Below are 19,486 nucleotides of genomic sequence, written 5' to 3'. Positions count from 1 at the left end.
TTTTATAACATGAGTGGACCCCCCAAATCATGCTTGGTGAGAGACACCAATCACAGAAAGCCAATGTTGTATGATTCTGTTTCTACAGAGTGCCCAGAATGGGCCCATCCAGAGACAGAAGGCAGACCGGTGTTTACCAAGATGATATGGAGGGTAGGTCATATGACAAGATCAAGAGTGTCCACTAATGTGGGGATCTGTTTGAGAGGATGAAAATGTTCTAAATTTGATGACATGAAGAAACAATGAATTATATATTTAATCAAGTGAACTTAATGGTATGTAAATTATAGCCCTATAAAGCTGCTTGAAAAAAATGTTTGGCAACCATATACCAGCATTCCACAGGGTGAGGATGGCATGGAGACAGACCTTCTACCCAATGTCAAGTAGAATTCTGAGAAGAGAGTAGGGAATTTGGCATAGAAACTGCGGGGGAGTGGGGGGGTGAGGGGGGCGGGGAGGAAAATCAGAATGTTTTGTTTTCCATGTGTGTAAGAACTGAAACTTGGCAATATTTATCAATTTTCTAAAAAAATGTAGTGTGTTTTTCTTTCATGAGTGGCAGATTGGTGGGACTGATGAGTTAATGGACAGAGTTAGGAGAACTGAGTCCAACAGCAGAGATGCTTTTGGTCTGCTTCTTCCTTGGGTGCTCTGTCTCTGTGTCTCTGTCTGTCTGTCTGTCTCTCTGTGGGTGAGGCCATGTGCACCTAGGCCACCCTGTCCAGAGTCCTCTCCTCTTTTGCATAGGACTCCCTTATTCCTCAGTTGGCGTTAGAGACTGGCCACTGCTCACCTGACCTTGGGGACCAATAGTCCCTCTTCTCTCTGCCCAGCAAGTCTGTCCCAGGCTTAGTAGATGTATGGTAAAGACTGTACTGAGGGCTGGGATGGGGCTTGATGGTCAAAAAATTGCCTTTTATGTGTTAGATCCTGGAGGTCAGCCTCTGGCAACACACACACACACACACACACACACACACACACACATACACACATGCTCTTGAGAGAGATATGCTATTAATCTCTCAGAAAAGTTTCACCTGTCAAGTTAGTTTGAATCTGTGTCACTTGCTGGGCTGTGTTGCACACAGCCACATGTTGACTGGATTCTCCCTTCGTCCCTCTTCCCACTGCTCTTAGGGTTGATTCTCCTACAAGGTCTTGAGCCTGGGTATATGTCTCGCTTACTTTACCAGACTCTAGACTCCTTGCAAAGACCAAGGCCAGCTTTAAATCCCACAATTACTAGGCTGGGTCAGTGCATAGGAGCCATTCACCAGGTTCTGGGTGGAGAACACGTCAGACAGGAGCTAGAACTGTGTTTTTCCTCAGCTAGCGTCTGCTAAAGGAACATTCCATAGCCAGCATCCTGCTGTCCTTAAGGGATTCACATGGCTTCCCATTGGATTGACCGTGACCTGGGCTTACAAGCATGCGTACGTGGCTTTACATCACATGGATTAAGCCCCAAGAATGAACGTAATGTTCGGCTTTTCTTCCTTAGAGTCTGTGGTTCCAAAACCTTGTGAAGGCCCCTCTGGAATGGGGGCTCCAGATGTCTTGGTTTTCTTTGGCAAGGCTCATCCAGGCCATCTGTCATGTGGGGGGTTAGACCACGGAGAAGGCAAACCTACTCCAGAGCCATGCACAGACTTGTATCAATTGATTTAAAATACATATTTTTTCTAGTTTAAATAGTGATTGTGCCTGTTTATGAAGTGCAGAGTGACATTTCAATAGGTGTACACCATGTGTGATGATGGGATGGGGCGGTTTGCATATCTCTCACTCCAGATCCATATCACTTCTTTGTGTTGGAAACACTCTAAATCTCCTTTACTATCTATTATGAGATAGCCAATTAATTATTGTCAACTAGAGTTACCCTTCTGCTTTGTGCAAGATTTTAAATTATTAATCTTGTCCAGCTACTCCCCTAAACCCATTAATTATCCTTTTTCTATCTCTCTCTACCCCATACCCTTCCCGGGTTCTTTTAACCACCATTCTCTACTTTAAAAAAGAAAAAAAACAAGGTAAACTTTTTTTAGCTTCCAGATATAAGTGAGAACATGAAGTGTTTGTCTTTCTGTGTTCAACATCTTCTTGAGAGCTTGTTTGGAGGAGCACACAGCTACTTATCTACCCCTGACTGAAGGCCAGTCCTGCTTTATTTGGGGAAGGCCGTCCTCCTCAACAGAGCTTCTGGAGGGATGAACATGGAGCCATGGTGAAGGGGGAAGGGAACATCCACCTAACCAGCCAGATCAGCCAAATCAACCCAGGCCATCAATGGGGTGACAGATCGCAGCCAGATTGCCTTCACATCCCCAACTTAGTCTTTTAATGTAATATCCTCTAGTTTCTTGCTACTGAGATTGACTGACAGGATTTTATTTTTTATGGCTAGGTAATATTTCACCCTGTCTATATCCCACATATTTTCTTCGTCCACTCCTGTGTTGATGGACCAGTTGGGTTGATTTCCTGTTGGCATTTGTGGCTAGTACTGCAATAAACATGGTAACACACCCAGACTTTCAAAACAAAGGTCTTACTTATTCCCATCTCGTTTTGTACTATAATCTGCTTTCCCTTCGCCACAAAGACTGTTAAGCCCTTCTTAAATTTCTGTGTGTTTTCCACTGAACTCCAAGTGGAATGTGCACTGTGACCAGTGTGGATGACAAGGATTTAATCTCCATTTCAGCAAAAAGAGTGTGTGAGGATGTGTTGTGAATGTTGTTTTCTCAACACAGTGGCCAATGTCGTAGAGTGAGAAGCTGAAGGCCTCCGCATGTGACACTCACCACCTCAGGCACAGCTCTGGTGGTCCTTGTCTTCTGCTCTGGTGTGTCCCCTCTTGGAGGAGGCACCTGGAAGTTAAGAGTCAGGCTTTGTGGACTGGGCCAGCTTTGACTTTGGATGAGCATTAGCTGGGAACATCCTGTCCCTAAGGGACACTTGGCTACATGGGAGAAGGGACTGTTGTTATCATAATTCTGGGTGTTTCATTATTTCTGAATTTTATTTCCTGTCAGAATGACAGAACTTGCATTAGATCACTTATCAAAAGGTCACGGAGTCTCTAGCAGTGAGAGGCACTTAAGTAAGCCATTGGGTGCTGGGAACTTAGTAGACCGTCTTATTAAGTAAAGATGGTGCCTGCCTGCCTCTGTTTCAGAATTACTGTGGGGATCAGATGTGGCCACAGCACATGTCCATGAATCTTTGTTTTTCCAACTACACGCTGATGCCGTTGGCTATCACGGGGATGAACACAGGGGTGAGCATCATGTAGATCACATATGCAAAGCACTTGGTAAAGGTGGGGCAAAATTCAACATCATGAACCTGCCTCCAACTGTAACCCTCCTATCATATTCAAAATTCAACATCATGAACCTGCCTCCAACTGTAACCCTCCCATCAAATTCAAAATTCAACACCATGAACCTGCCTCCAACTGTAACCCCCCCATCAGGCCACTGTCCTACTTACGGCTGACTGCACACACTGTGGAGCGTTCCCTCTTCGTGTCTCTGACCTCTTTGGCCCCCCACCCCTGGTGTTACAGTCTCTACCATTGCCACCATTTGAGACCATCCCCCATCTTCTCGGCCCAGAATCCTCATTTCTGCCCTCCCTGACTTCAGACTCAGTGGCAAGTGTCTTTGTCCGTAGCTTCCTGCCTGATCACTTTCCTCTTGGGATTCATGCTTATCCTCCACTCTCATGTAGCTTCTGATCCCACAGATTTAAGACCTCCCAGCTTTAGCATGGGATCACACAACCAATGTGTATAAGGATGATTGACATTCCACCCTTAGGGCGTGAGCTGTACATTACATGATCTAGTAAGCCTGTGCCTTCTCTTCCTTACAGATAGATAACCTCCCAAGAGAAAAGCGGATACAGGCTTTTACGACAGAAAAAGAGCCACAGTGTTTCACTCTGTTGCGTATAGCAGGCTCTTTCCGGATTTAATGTCTTTTCTTTTGCATAATATAAAAAAATACTCAATATAGCTTTCCATCTGGAATAGGGATGGGCCTGAGACAGGTGCTAGGTCACTTGCCCGAGGTCACTCACTCACCTTGAGGTCAAAGCAGGCGCCTCTTGGTCCCCTAAACCCATGTTCTACAGTTTCACCCGGCTTGTTGAGGGAAGGAAGGGAAGAGAAGCCTGAAGACCGGCCGGAAAATGCCGTTCAAGATGGGAGGTCTGAAAGAGTCAATGATCGGGTAGCTCTATGTATCATGAGGCAGCAGTTGCTTCCAGTGTGGAAATGGTGCAGCCAGCAGCCAGAGTAGCAGTGTAAATGGCCGCCTCTGACAACAAGCCAGCTTTCTGCTAGCATAGTAAGGAGAGGAACCGAGCCTCACCTTGGCTTCATTGGAAAAGCAAAACAAGGTCCTTCAAAACGACACTGAATGTATTGAGCAGCTTGAACAACAACGCAGAGTTCACCATGGAGTCTTGGAATCTCCTCAGCTACAGGGCCCCCCGAGCAGCTTCCCTAGCCCCGCGCCTCAGTTTCTCTATTTATTATTCATGGGGCTGTCGTGGAACTGCCCCTCAGGGAAGTTGTAAATTTGAAATATAACATGCCTAGAGACTCAGAGCTCTGCCTGGAGCATGCCAAGGGCTCAGTAAATACCGGGGGAGGGGTATTGTTACTGAGGTGGAAGAAAGAAAGTGTCACTGGGAGAATCTCAGAAATTCCCACGGCTTGGCAGGAGCCAGAAGTCAGTGGCCCAAGTTCAGCCACAGCGGCCTGATGAGCGTGTGATAGTTTCCCAAGTCTACGGAGGGTGAGGGCTGGGCTGTCCTTCCTGGCATGCACAAGACCTCGGGTTTGACAGCAAGACCCTGACATACACATACAGGCTTATAGTCTTCAGAGAGTCCATCGAAGGTTTCCACGTGTGATGCTCCTGATGAAGGCAGGCCTTAGGACAAGGCCCTATCCTACAATACTGGGAGCATTTAAATTCTAAAACATTATTTATTATTGGTTTCTGTGTGCATGCATGTATACATGTGTGTGCACATGCATGCGGTGGTGTGCATGTGGAGGTCAGAAGACAACTCTGTGGAGTCAGTTGTCTTTTCCATCTTTTTCTTTTCTTTCTTTTTTTTTTTTTTTTTGGAGACAGGTTTTCTCTGTGTAGCTTTGGTGCCTGTCCTGATCTCACTCTGTAGACCAGGCTGGCCTCGATCTCACAGAGATCTGCCTGGCTCTGCCTCCCGAGTGCTGGAATTAAAGGCGGGCACCACCGCCAGGCTTCTCCTTCCCCTTTTATGAGTTTTGGGATTAAACAGAGGGCCCTAGGCTTGCAGGGCAAATGCCTTTGCCTACGGATCCATCTCACCAGCCCAGACTGGTTTTCTGGAGAGCAGGGAGCTGGGCTGCAGACACTAAGAGGGTTTGTTATTTAAAGTCAATAGCGAGGTCCTCCGTTCTGTCTGCAAGGATACAGAATAAATTGATTTCCGGGGCAGGTTTGAAACCAAGCGCCAAGCTCTCCGTTAAGTCCCAGAGAGCTATGACTCGCTTGTTACAGTTTGACGTTTGCCCACTGTCGGCTTGATAAAGTTGGGCTTAGCAGCTCTTAGAAGACTGCTCAAGTTATTAACTGTCCAGGTGTGATTCTCACGGTACCTGCTTGGCCAGCGAAACATCTGGGAACATCAGTGAGGATGTTCCCGTGGGGTGTAGGGGATGTTCAAAGGCCAGATCCAGAAAGGGCATTGCAGCCTGCTCTGACCCCGGCGTTCTGACCACCTCACGCAGTAGGTGGTTCCCTTCCTTGCTGGAAATGGGATGCGAGAGAGGGCGACCACTCATGCTGCTGCCATAGACTATGGGAAACGTGGAGTATGGCCGTGGAATGTGGGAAACAGCTGCTGTTTCATCAGTTTGGGCTTTTTTTTTTTTTTTTTCTTGTTGTGTTTTGTTTGATATGGGCTTTTGCTATGTAGCTCTGGATGGCCTGGAACTCACTATGTAGTCTAGACTGGCCTTAAACTCATAGAAATCCTTCTGCCTCAGCATCCTGAGTTAGCACTCAGAATTACAGTGTGCCCTACTGCCCTCAGCTACCATAGCTCCTTTTTATGTCTGTCTCCTGTCTTCTTCCTAGAGGCTTTAGAATCAGGACATTCTGGGCATGAGCTCATCTTGTCCTATGGCTTGGGACTTGAGGCTTAGGAGAAATAAACTCTACAGGGAAGTGATGTGCACCACTCCCAAGGGTCCTCACCAGCCTTTGATAATTTCCCTGCAGTCCTTTTCCTTAGAGTTCCTGGGAGAGCTACAGTGACACCCAAGAGTTCGTTTCTGGGATCTGGAGGAGCATTTGAGGATATGCGATCGCTATGCTAAAAAGCGCAGTCTTGGAAACACGGGACTGTAGGGACCCAGGAAGCCATCAATTAGGACAGCTCTTTCCCGAGATGTGCCACACTCAGAAATGCTGGTAGGTTTAGGTAGGAGTGACTCTTTCATCCCTGAGCAGGGCAGAGTGACGAGCGCTCAGCAGTGTGGCCACTTCACGTTGGTTACCTTTAAAAGGTGGAGCCTCAATTCCTGCTTTAGAGCGTGGACCATGCTTGAGGGCACTCACAGTTAATAAGGTGTTAAGGAAGCGATGGCGCTGGGCTTGGCCTTCAGTTTCTGTCTCTTTGGGGTTACTATTTCTGAAGGAAGGCAACTCCCATGTTGTGAGGACACACCCCCCTGTGGAGAGTCCCAGGCAGGGAAGCCGAGGCTGCTTGCCAACAGCTCTGGAAGTGAGGAAGCAGAGACAGAGCTTGCTGCCGCAGCCAGGCCTTACATGAACTCAGCCCGAGCCCATCCCTAGATCCCCTAAGCCGGCGTAGTGATATAAGCGGCCCCCAATTCTTGAAGACAGCAAATGTTTCTTGGTTCAGGTCAGCGTTGGTAGAATGACTCATTGGGTCACTGTAGACACGAACCTCATTTTCAAGTGACACCTGGGGCAATGGTTATTATCTGCTAATTTCAACCCTGTTCGTTCATCCAGACAGGCTCTCTGTGCATTTAGAAATTTACTAGCCGGCTAAATGACTTGAACTGCTGTGAGTCTTGGTTTCGTCCTCTGTAAAACAAGTGATAAGAGATTCCACTGGGTTCACATGGATACCTTTTCACAGTAGGGGGCTCCATAAACGGGTAGCTTAGTATTATTAATATGTTATCAACCTGCTTGGCGCTCGGCTCCTCTCCCCAGCCTCCAGGCCTTGCTTTTCTTGTCTCCTTGGATGCCTGTAATATGCAGGCATAGGGCTCTTCAGCTTTCACTGTGTCATATAGAGACGGATTGCCTCCTGATCTTCTGCATTGATAACACGCTCCCAGGAAGAGGGAGGATCCCTGCGTCTTTGTGTCCATAGCTCCTGACACCAAATAAACTAGAGAATGGGCTGCTTCTGGGGTATTCGCACAGAAGCCACCATCCGTGTGTGATGTCATTAAACGATTGACTCGTGTCTCCAGCCGTCCAGGGTGACATTCAAAAGCCAAAGAGCGTGGCAGAGTCTGCTTACCCCACCCTCTGCCGGCCTGTCACAGAAAAGTGGGGGCTTTGCCGTTGACTCGCTGGGGTCGATACCAGTTGTCACTTCTCCATCCCTCTCACATGCAGGAACCAAGAAGACGTCAGAATCTCTTCTAGCAGTTGGACAAGTACAGGTGACAACTTGAGATTCGTTAATTTAAAATTATGATTCACATTATTTCCCAGAACACGGCTCCTCAGAAGTCATTAAGCATTTTTCTGTCGTGTTGCAAGCACAGCAGAAAGATAGGGAATGAGATTGTCTGACTTACGTCCAAATCTAAATTCCAGAATTTATGAGCTGTGTATCTGCCCAGCTGTGGGCCCAGCTGTTTCTTCCCTGCGTGTCCATTTGTTCCACCCCATAGGGTGACAATGCAGAGAATACCTCCCTGCCCCCCACCAGGCTTCCAGGAATCTCAGCCTCCATTCTGTCTTTGGTGTCTGCCTGTTCTCCAGATGTACGATAGGCCCATCATCTGTCAAGCAGTGATGCTCACCAGGACCACACCCACAGACAAGGAGTTGTCTCATCCCTGAGGGATCCCTGAGGGCTGACGAGCTGAGTTCTGTGCACTGGTGACAGGAGAGCCAGCATCTCTCCAGCATGACGTCACTGGGTGAAACTCTGAGCGCTGATTCTGGGTCAGCTCCCTCTGGCGTTTGCCATGTTTCCAGTTGGCAGGTTCGGATGCCGTGGATCGGTCCAGTGTGCTGTTTACTCTCGGTTTTGCTTTGCCAAGGGAAATCTGAGGACTTGTTATTCTGCTGTTAAAACATTAATTAGTTATCCTTGCAGCAGCAAACACCATGTAAGCCCAAATTAGTACTTTGAATACCTCCTCTGCTGATGCTGAGCGGGAAGGAAGCCAAGTCTGGTGGGACATGAGCTTAGTGTTCCCCACCAAAAAGCAAGTGGATGTTGAGCTTGTCGGCAGTGTGCTAGGCAGAAGGCACCGTCCCCGTGGCAGGAGCATCAACTAGGCAGGCGAGCCCTAGAAACTGGAAGAACCCAGCTGGCCCATGTAGCTCAATGCCTTTCCTTGTACCTCTTGATAAAACTCATCCAGTTCACCCACCACAGTAGGCACCATCACACTGCCTGTCCATCAGTAGCACCCCAAAGGTCAAGGACAGTCCTCAGACAGAGGAGGGTCATATAACTAAGAGAAAGTTACAACACAGAATTACAGATGTTGAAAAGGTACAAGCATCTTCTACTAGTCAAGGAAGAACGGGATTACACATTCTTAAAGAGTAGCGCACTAGCGTATTGATCGACACACTTGCTCTGCACAGCATTTTGCAGTAGTTACAAGAACTGCCATTTGTTTGCGTTTGCAGAACAGTGCCAGCTACAGGACTCCATCTGCGTGATATAACAACGACAATACGTGTAAGAATGGGGATTGTTATTTTTTCATAATAGCCAAAGGAAAAAAGGAGGACAAGTGAAATAGCTTCTAACAAGAGATCAGTTAGTGAGGCCCTTGCTGGGCTACGCGGTGACATGCCACACAGCCGCGGAATGGCGTGGATTGGAAGAGAGTTAAGATGCCTCTAAGATGTTCATGCCACCTGGTTGGATGGGAAGAGTGGGTCACAAATCAATAAAAATAGAATGATGTTCATGCCACCTGATTGGATGGGAAGAGTGGGTCACAAATCAATAAAAATAGAGTGATGTTCATGCCACCTGGTTGGATGGGAAGAGTGGGTCACAAATCAATAAAAATAGAATGGTCCCAATTTTGTATGATAAATATTTGCATAAGAGCAGTTTGGCAGCTACTGTCTCCGGGTTATTTTCATCCTCAGTTGGTATTCTTTGCGGATTTCCAACTTTTCCACAAAGAGAATGTGCTCTCTTTGCAGTTCTAAAAAGCCATGAACAAGAGAAGCGAGTGCTGTCGGCCAAGGGCCTTGCCCAGTGTTTTGGGGTACTGAGGCCAGAGCTTGGGAAGAAATGTGCTGTGAGGGGCACACTTCCTCCAGCTCAACCATCAGCATGTCCATGGTTTGTGCTGGGGGTGGGGCAGAGGGAGGAGCCTCTGTCCCACAAATGAGGAGCCTGTTGCCATGGAACTGATGTTCTGTAGCAAGGAAGGACGGATAGACTGAACTGAGCCTGGTAGCAGATACGATGAAGACCTTAAACCAGGGTGTTTCACTGGGCTAGAGGGAGGTTTGGGTGGCCAGGGATGATCTCTCTCTGCAGAGTTCACAACCATGGGAAGAGCGTATGGAAAAAAAAAAAAAAGTGTCATGGAAAGTCTCAAAGGTAGGCATAAGCCAGATTTGTTTTGTTTTGTTTGAGACAAAGTCTTGTCACGTAGCCCAGGCTAGCCTCAACATCATGGCAGTTCTCCTGAGGGATGGTGTTGGAGGTGATGCCTGGCTAAGCTTACCTTCTCAAACAAGAAGGCAAAGAGCTCAGTGTTTCAGGAGCCTAGCAGAATGGATCCCTTCGTCAAATTAGAGAGGCAGGCAAGAGAAGACCATGTAGGGCTGTGCAGAATGGTGGATTTTATTGAGATGGAAACAGTTAAAGAGTAACTGGATTTAGCTTCTCTCGCTGATCTGAGCCTGCATCATCAAAGGCCTGCCATAAAGAGGGGCTGCACCTTGACGTGTATGTGAAGCTAGACTTCTGGATGTTACTAAATGTCTGACTAGCTAAGCTTTGCTCGGTATGGTCACAAAGGTGGCGGTGAGTCCCCAAGTGCTGGACAGCTAGCTCAATATCATCAGGAAGGTGTCTGTGAGTCCCCATGTCCTGGGCTGCTCAGTATAGTCAGGTGGGTAGTGGTGTCCTCAAATGCAGAACAACTTCCTTTGGTCTACCCTTTCCACCATGCCCTGAACTCTGGGAGACTGACTTGTCTGAGGCTGTGAACAGATTCCCTCAGTCTTTAGTTTCCAGGAATCAACCAGCAAGGAGGTCAACAGAGTGGGTAGCCTGATCCTGACAAAGTTTCCTCAGCCTCCTGTGCCAGAGCACCCCTGGCTCTCAATTCCCCTGATTGCAGCTCCTGAGGGAGGCGTGCTTCTTTCTAGGTCAGGTGACTACCCCTGCTTTCCCCCCTCAGGGCTGGGGTTTTGTGAGTCCGAAGAGGCTGTGCCTTCCCTGGAGGTATCTCTGCACTCTGTGCGCCTTCCTAAGTAAACTCTCTACTAATCTCACCTCAGATTTGCAGTCTGGATTTACCATTCATTTCCAGCAGGAACTCCGTCTGAAAATCTGCCTTCTGGGTGGGTTGGGATGTTCTGCCCATTGAACAGGAGATCGGAGGGTTGGTCCTCCAGGGGCTGGTGTGCAAGAAGAGCCCATGGGTCCAAGTGGTGCTGGTGAGAATTGTTGGGTAGAAGGCTTTCCAAATGAAGGCCTCAAGAACTCTGGCTCCAGACAAGGTCTGGGAAGTTGGTGCATTTGAAGGCAATGATGTAGCTCTTCTTGGGGTCCAGGCATGTGCCCCAGGCTCCCACAGACCTTGCGAAGGTACCTTCTCCCACTAGATCTTAAACTGCAGGAGATATAACTTTTACCTGGGCCTTGGAACCCGGGAACATGCTGGATAGTGATAGCCCAGTAACAATGCAGCATAAGGGGCTTGGACTGCAGGGCTGGGGACTTGTGGGTTCAAATCCTAACTCAACTAGTACTACTGTGCTGGCTGGTTTTATGTCAACTGGACCCAAGCTGGAGAGGAGGAAGCCTCAGTTGAGAAAATGCTCCAAAAATCGGGCTGTAGGCAAGCCTTTAGGATGGTTTTCTTGATTAATGATTGATGCAGGAGGGCCCGGCCCGTTGTGGGTGGGGCCACTCCAGGGCTGGCGGTACTGGGTTCAATAAGACAGCAGGCTGAGCAAGCCATGAGGAGCAAAGCCAGTAAGCAGTCCTCCATGGCCTCTGCATCAGCTCCTGCCTCCAGGTTCCTGCCCTGCTTGAGTTACTGACCTAACTTCCTTTGATGATGGACAGTGATGCTGAAGTGTAAGCCGAATAAACTCTTTCCCTGCAAGTTACCTGAGTCATGGTCCTTCATCACAGCAGTAGTATCTCTAACTGGGATAACCACCTCCATCAAGCTGCTTCCCAACCCTATGCCTCAGTTCTGTAGTGAAATGATCCTTGTGTGATATCTCTCTTCTAGTATAATACAAACTGATATAATATACGGTGTCTAAAACAGTATGAGATAATTATTGATATTAGAACACAAAGAGGATTAGTGGTCACAATAAGGTCATCAAAATTTTAGGAGTGATAATAGTTACCTGATTATGTTTTAAAAAATGAGTCCTTATCTCTTGAGATATATACTTACCACTTGAGGATTTGCTACAGAATTCCCGAAGGGGAGGGAGGGAGTGGCTAAGAATATAATCACGAGTCAGTAGTTATTACAGATGGATAATAGTTACATGGGAGTATGTTATTGTTTTGTTGTTGTTGTTTTTGAGACAGGGTTTCTCTGTGTAGCTTTGGAGCCTGTCCTGGATCTCACTCTGTAGCCCAGGCTGGCCTCGAACTCACAGAGATCTGCCTGGCTCTGCCTCCCGAGTGCTGGGATTAAAGGTGTGTGCCATCACCATCCGGTGGAATGTGTTTTCAACATTCTTTCTTATGTTGGAATTCTTCATGAAGCAGAGTTTGAAGTTTCCGCACTGAGAAACGTTTGCTGGGCGCTGAGGCCAGAGTAGATACCTCTCAAGTCACCTTGCTTCGTGATGATGGGCTCATCACCTTCCCTGTGTGGTGGTCGCTGCACCACCTTGATGAATGTGAAACCTCCCCTTTGCTGATGGCCAGAGCACAGAACCACCTGCTGTCTAGAGGTGGTAGGCTGTCTGCTGTCTTAGTGGCTCTGAGTACTTTCTCAGATCGTGACACTTCCGGGAATAAATTCACAGGACAACACGCCTTGCTTTAGATTAGCTTTGGGACCTTTAAAGGCATTCATGGCTTTTGGGAGAATCAAGGATTGAGTGAAAAAAAAAAAGAAGCGTATTTGGCAAAGCCGCAGGGATGGCTTCGGCTTGCTTCCCCACGAGCCAAGGCACTTCAGCACTGTGTGAAACCTCTCTGGGCTCCGGTTTCTGGGTGTATGGAGTAAAGAGGATTGGACGACTTTCTATGATCCTTTCTAAATCCAACATAAAATTTTAATAACTCTGGATAAATACATTCACGTTCACTGGAGAAAACCAGAAAGTAGAGACAAAGCAGAGGCGATGTGAAAAATCACCCTCGTTCGGCCCCCAAGAGGCTCGCTGTCTTTAAATGTCTGCCCGTGGTATTTTCAAGAGCCAAATCCACGCACATTTTGTTGAACACTTTATTTGTAGGTTATGTCAGTGGGGATTTGACAGGTGACTAGGCCTGTCTCGGAGCTCAGATGACGCCCTACAGGTTTATGTGGTAGGCACATTCCACGGGAGGCTGAAGCCTTCCATCTCTCAGTAAAATCTGCTTGTTTTCCTGCCGTTTGGGGGTTGCTCTGCTCAGACTCGAAGACCTTTTCTGATTATCACTTCTTACGGCGAGGTGCAAAGACACCTTTGGAAGCTGTATTAGTGACTTCCCTGTGGCTGTGATAGATCATGACAGAGACAACTTTCGGAAGTGATCATTTATTTGGGCTTATGGTTCCAGAGTGTTGGAAGTCCACGCTGGCGGGGACAGCATGGCCACAGGCAGGCGCGATGGTCGGACCAGTTGACTGAGAGAGAGCTCACAGCTTGAACCTCAGGTATGAAGCAGAGAGAGCAAGCTGGAAGTTAGGAAGGCTTTGGACCTCAAAGCCCACCCTCAGTGGGATACTTCCTCTAACAAGGCCACACCTACTACACTATCCCAAACAGTGCCACCAGCAGGAGGACCATATGTTCCAGTGCCCTAGACCGTGGGGAACATTTCTCATTCAAACCACCACAGAGGCCAAGAAGGGAACGTAGGAAAGCGGCTTAAAGCCTTCCAACCGGACTTCTCCATCATGTTCTGTTTCTTGACTACCTACCTCAAACATGTCAGCAGTGACGGCAGGGAGCAAGTTCTCTGCCCTTTGACCTGCTGTCTTCGGGTCAACTCTGCCGGAGGCACAATGAACAATATGGCAGCTACCAAGGAGGAAGACTGGTGGAGGAGAAAACATTGGAGGGGAGTTGGGAAGCTAACCCCCTTTTCCTGTTACCCTTGCGACAGGAGCTGTAAGAAATGCTAGGACTACGCCTGATAAACTTCTGACATAAGAGCTCCGAGGAGAGGTCAGGGATGGGGAGGCAGAGACACTGGAGGACTTCAGCTTATTGAATGTGTTCCCAAAGGCCACTTCCTTTTCGATCAGCATAGAGTGCTTTACTCAGAATGCCTCCTCCTGGAAAGCCTTCTCCCCTCACTCCGGCAGAATGCCCTGCCTACCCAGCACACAGCACACCGTGCAAGCTTGTCTCCTGCAGGGCAGTCTGAGTCCTAAGCTGAAGCATTTCTGAGCAGGTCTCTTGCATGTGACGTGGCTAGAACGTCCCATGTTTCTTCCCAGTGAATCCAAGATTGGTTTCCATAGCAAAGACTGTATTTTTCCTACTTGTAGGAACTGGAATGTCTTTGCCTTCCTTGTAGATGAATCTTTTGAAAAAAAGATCCCGAGCCCACCCTTGCAAAGGGAATTTGCTGTCCAAGTAGAAGAAACAGACATGAAAGAAGAAATAAATATTATTGGTGGCATGAATTTGCGGTTTCCTAGCTCTCAGGAAACTCAGGCCTGAACAAACATACCTTACCTAGGTCCCCTCCAGAGAGGCAGTTGGAAGTAGAGAATCCAAACAAGAGGAAACTAACAAATAAATAAGCCACCAAGACTCGAAGTTTGGATTAGAGGAAGAGAAGGAAATTCATATTCTCTAACAGAAATGGGCACCGGAGGATCTGCCTGTCTGAAGACAGACGAGCCATGGGGTCCAGTCTCGGTGGTGTAGAAGGGAAGGTCCAGGGTTTCTGTTCCAGCTCTCTTCAGTTATTGAAGAGCTGGCTTGTGCTGGAGTGATGGAGTTCTCTCTCTGCACTGATTCTTTGTGTGGAAAATAACAAACATGGATTTCTCTGTAAGGAAACGTTTCTAAGAACCAGTGCAAAGGAATATCCATGGAGAGAGGCATGAGTTTCACCTCTTCACTCCTCTGACACAGTTTTCGGGTTTCTAGCTCTCAGCTCCTTGAACAGGCCAACCGCTAACACACGATGTAGTTAACTCTGCTCAGAACACGCTGTGTAACCCTGCCCGGGTAGTCCCGAGTCTGCCTTTGGCCTTTGAACCTGCTGGATCTCACACTTCCTTTGAGTCTCAGCCTGATTGTGGAAGCTCCACGCAGCTCTTTCCTGACCACCTTCTCTGAGGAAGTTCCTACTTGTAAGCGATACCATACTACTGTGTGTGTAGACATGGGTATTTGTGCACATACATATATGTAAATGTGTGTGTACACATACAAACACAGAATCCAAATAAAATTTGTCTGACCATTTGTTTCTGTCTCAGCACCAACCATGGAGTCCGTTGCTTTATTCCATTGTGCATGGAACCAGATACAGTAGGCGCCCATAAGTGTGCTAAATGCTCTGGTTTCAGCCACTACAATGTCTTGGGTTTATTGCTCTCAAGTGGGCTGTGAGCCACCAGAGATGGTTGCAGACAGACCTACCTCCAGATCTTGATATTGTACCACCGATGTGAAAGGAGTTTGTTTTCCATTTACTTTCCATTCTTCTAATTTTGTCAAAGAGAAGAGCTTGCTTTGGTGATGGCTCTAACATCTGCCAGTCCAAAAGAGATAGATAGACTGATAGATAGATAGATAGATAGATAGATAGATAGATAGATAGATAGATAGATAAATAGATAGATGATAGATAGATAGATAGATAGATAGATAGATAGTAGACAGACAGATAGATAAACAGATAGACAGGTAGATAGATAGATAGATGATAGACAGATAGATAGACTGATAGATGATAGATAGATAGATAGATAGTAGACAGACAGACAGATAGATAGATAGATAGATAGATAGATAGATAGATAGATAGGTGATAGATGATAGATGGATAGATAATAGATTGATGGATGTATGGATGAATGGATGGGTAGATGATTGATGGGTGAATGCATGGATAGATAGATGATATAGATGGGTATAGATAAATGATAGAGAGAGAGAAGGAGGGAGAGAAAAAATAGAGAGGAGGGGGTGTTATTTTATTTGTATGTTAATAAATAAAGTTTGCCTGGAGATCAGAGGAAATAGCAAGCCATTTTAAGTAAACACAAAAGTCAGGCAGTGGTAGCACACGCCTTTAATCCAATCACTTGGCAGGCAGGGTCTCTGTGTGTTCAAGGCCACACTAGGGAACAGAGCCAAGCGTGGTGACACACGACTTTAATCCAAGTACCAACCATAGAGGCCTGGAGGTCTGTACAGACAGGCAGTAATGAGGAAGTGAGGTAGCTGGACTAAGATAGCCAATGAGAGGGCAGAACAGGAAGGCATGGCATTTGGAAGCTGCAGAGTTGGTGAGGTAAGGTTGGCTGGTGGCTTTCCACATTTCCCTGATCTAAGGCTTTCACACCTATATTTGGCTCCATGTTTTTTATTTAATAAGACCATTTAGAAATTCGTCTACAAGAGAAATCAATTCGTCTTCAGCAAGCAACACTAGGCAGAAAGGAGTAATACATTTTGATTCTAGTGTGTTTTGTGAGTTGTCTTTTATTCATGGTAAGAGATACAGATGCTCTCTTTTAGGGAAGTGATCCCAGGCTTCCATTTAAAAGAAAACTGAGTAGCTGGGCATGGTGGTGCACAACTTTAATCCCAACACTCAAGAGACAGAGGCAGGTAAATCTCCAAGTTCAGGGTCAGCCTGGACTACAGAGTGAGTTCCAGAACAGCTAGGACTACACAGAGAAACCCTGTCTTGAAAAGAGAAAGGCAAAATCACATAAGTTTATTTGATATAATATAGAGGGAATGTTGCTGCAGGTGGTTCTCCAAGGGTCTCAAATTTGGAATCACTTGGTTCCAGGCTGAAACAAGGGACACCTTCTCTCCGATCTTACTCTTCCCTTCTTCGCGGCATGTCTGGAACCATGTTTCTTGGCTGAGGGTTCCTGGGATTCTATTTCAGAGCTGTTGCAGGCCTGTGGCAAAATTTATGGAAACAGACAAAGACTTATAAGTTAGACTTGTTCAAGTCACCCTGAAAACACTCCCTTTTTGATTTTAAAGTAGTGTTTTTCAAAATAGTGTTTTCAAAAAAAAAAAAAAAATCACAAATATGCCTTTGATAACCCCATTGTTCCCTCCCTGTCATTTTGTGGAGATGGTGACTTGGAGGAGCAGAGTCATCTTTGCTGGCTCCAGCAATCTGGAGTTCATCACTCCCAGGGGACAGGTGTGGTCATCCTGTTCAGGAAGGGAACTTAATACATGCAGCTAGAATCTTATTTGTCTTTATAAATAGTAAAGGGAGCAGAGAATTGTGTGTGGGGGTGTATTGTGTTGTATGAATATTTGTGTATATGCATGAGTGTGTGCATATGTCTTGAGTTCTTGAGTGTTCTTGAGTGTGTGTGCAGAGGGGAGGGTCTTAGGGCCCCTGATACAGATGTACATGTGTTATAGCAAATAGCCTTTCTACTTTAAAAAAAAAATTGGGGAATTGTCATCCTTCATTTCAAACATGGACCCCCAACTTGTTTGTAATGGAAGAGAAAGTAGAGATAATTCATAGATATGGCCAGTGTTGTGTGAGGGGGTGATAGCAAATAGGTGGATGATGTCCCTGCAGCAACTTCTTCCCCTGGAGGAAGGCCAGGGATGGAAGGATCCGAGGTCGTGGTTCCTAGAAGACAGGTGAGTGTTGGGAGGGCAGTGGCCTCCTGGTCTCTGCAGAGGAGAGACAGTCTGTTCCCCTGTGGAGGTTTCCGAAAGTCGGGTGCTGCTTTCTACCCTGAGCGTGGGAGAAGCCAGTGCCCGGCACCCGGTGTGACCGCTACTTTTGTGTGTCGGTGCTGAGCTTGTGTTTGTCCGAAACACTTCGGGCTCTGTAGGAAACTCAGCGGACAGTGAGAGTGTGGGCCTTATAGCCATATCCCTTTTATCGGCGTCAGTGATCGCCTAACAAAAAGCATCCAAAGAACAGGTCCTTGACATGATGTCAGCTCACACATATCCTTGAGGACCAAATGGAACGGCATGTTTATCTGTGGGTAGAGAAATTAAGGAAAGCCTTATTGAAGGGGCCTTTGACCAAGACTCAAGAAGACAACACACACCGTAGGGAAGATGGCGAACGTCTGTCAGGCTAAAGAAACCACGGGAGGGGCTGGAGAGATGACTCAGCAGCCCATTCTGCTCGTGTGGAGGACCTGGGCTCAGCTACCCGCAGCCAGGTTGGGCTGCTCACAGCTGTCTGTGACTCCAGCTCCAGGAGCACCAACTCCTCTGGCCTCTGTGGGCATCTGCACTCACGTGCACATACCCCCCCCCCACAGGCACATAATTAAAAATAAAATAAAATTTGATGCTGGAGAAATGGCGCCAATGGCTGAGAGCTCTTCCAGAAATCCTGAGTTCAATTCCCGGCATCCACATGACGGCTCACGGCCATCCTGAACTCCAGTCTCGGGCGATCCAACACCCCTTACTGACTTCTGTAGGCACCGGGCATGTGATGCACTTATCTACATGCAGGTGAAACAGCCACACTCATAAAATAAGATAAACATTTTGAAAATAAAATACAAAACTTTTAAAGAAAGTGTGAATAAAAAGATAGGGAGATGTAAGGTCTGTGGTGGTCCCTGGGAAGGACTCCCTTGACTATCATACAGTAGTAGCTGTATGACACATTGGTTAGGGATTTCTCCACACTGTGCAGGGAACGGCACACCATAGTGGCGATAGATGTCCCTGAGGGGGGCACGAGATTGCCACAGGGTGACCGGAAAAGCCACAGGTGGACGATGCTAAGACTTTGGACCCTGTGTAGAATCATCTTTTAATACATCTTTAAAAATACTTTAAATTGCAGTGTGTGTGTGTGTGTGTGTGTGTGTGTGTGTGTGTGTGTGTGAGAGAGAGAGAGAGAGAGAGAGAGAGAGAGAGAGAGAGAGAGAGAGAGAGAGAGAGAGAGAGAGGGGACAAGTTTCAGGAGTCGATTCTCTCCTTCCATCTTGTAGGTCCAGGGGTGCAAACTCTCAGGTCTTCAGCCTTGGTAGCAGGCACTTTCTCTCACTGAGACACCTCACCTGCTCTTCATAAATGTTTTCAATGGCTTAGAGGAGATATAGTCTTTAAAATATTTGACAAATGACCAGAAGAATAATACGACATGTGGTGGTGGGCTGATTTTCCTTAGGACTTAGACTACAACAACAAAATTTATTTTGCTCCTGAAAAGTGGAATTCTTTCCAAGAAACGCTGTAGAGGAAGCCTTCTACTGTTAATATTGTTCTCTGTTGCGAAAAGTCCCCAACTGGAAAACTAAGAGCAGACAGAGTTATACTCCTTCTCAGCCCTCACCATCACCACCTGCTACGGCGTCCTCTTTAAATCGCCGTGGCCATTCTCCGTATCTGCCAGCAGGTGGCGATAGTGCGGTCTGTGCATTGGTTGTTTCCTGTTTTGTATTTATTTACTCTTGAAACCACACCCAGCACATGTATTCATTATAGGAAAAGCTAGGAAACAGAGATGAGCCAAAGGGAGCCGGGAGGTCAGCGCTCACAGAATGCCACCATCTGTAGGTAATCACGACTGGGGTACAATCTGCTCTTGTGGCACACTGGCCTGCACCAGGTCCACGGTTCACAATGAACAAGGCATTTTCCAC

This window comes from Peromyscus eremicus, chromosome 18, assembly GCF_949786415.1.
Source record: "Peromyscus eremicus chromosome 18, PerEre_H2_v1, whole genome shotgun sequence".
In the NCBI taxonomy this organism is placed as follows: domain Eukaryota; kingdom Metazoa; phylum Chordata; class Mammalia; order Rodentia; family Cricetidae; genus Peromyscus; species Peromyscus eremicus.
Note: the sequence above shows the minus strand (reverse complement) of the source record.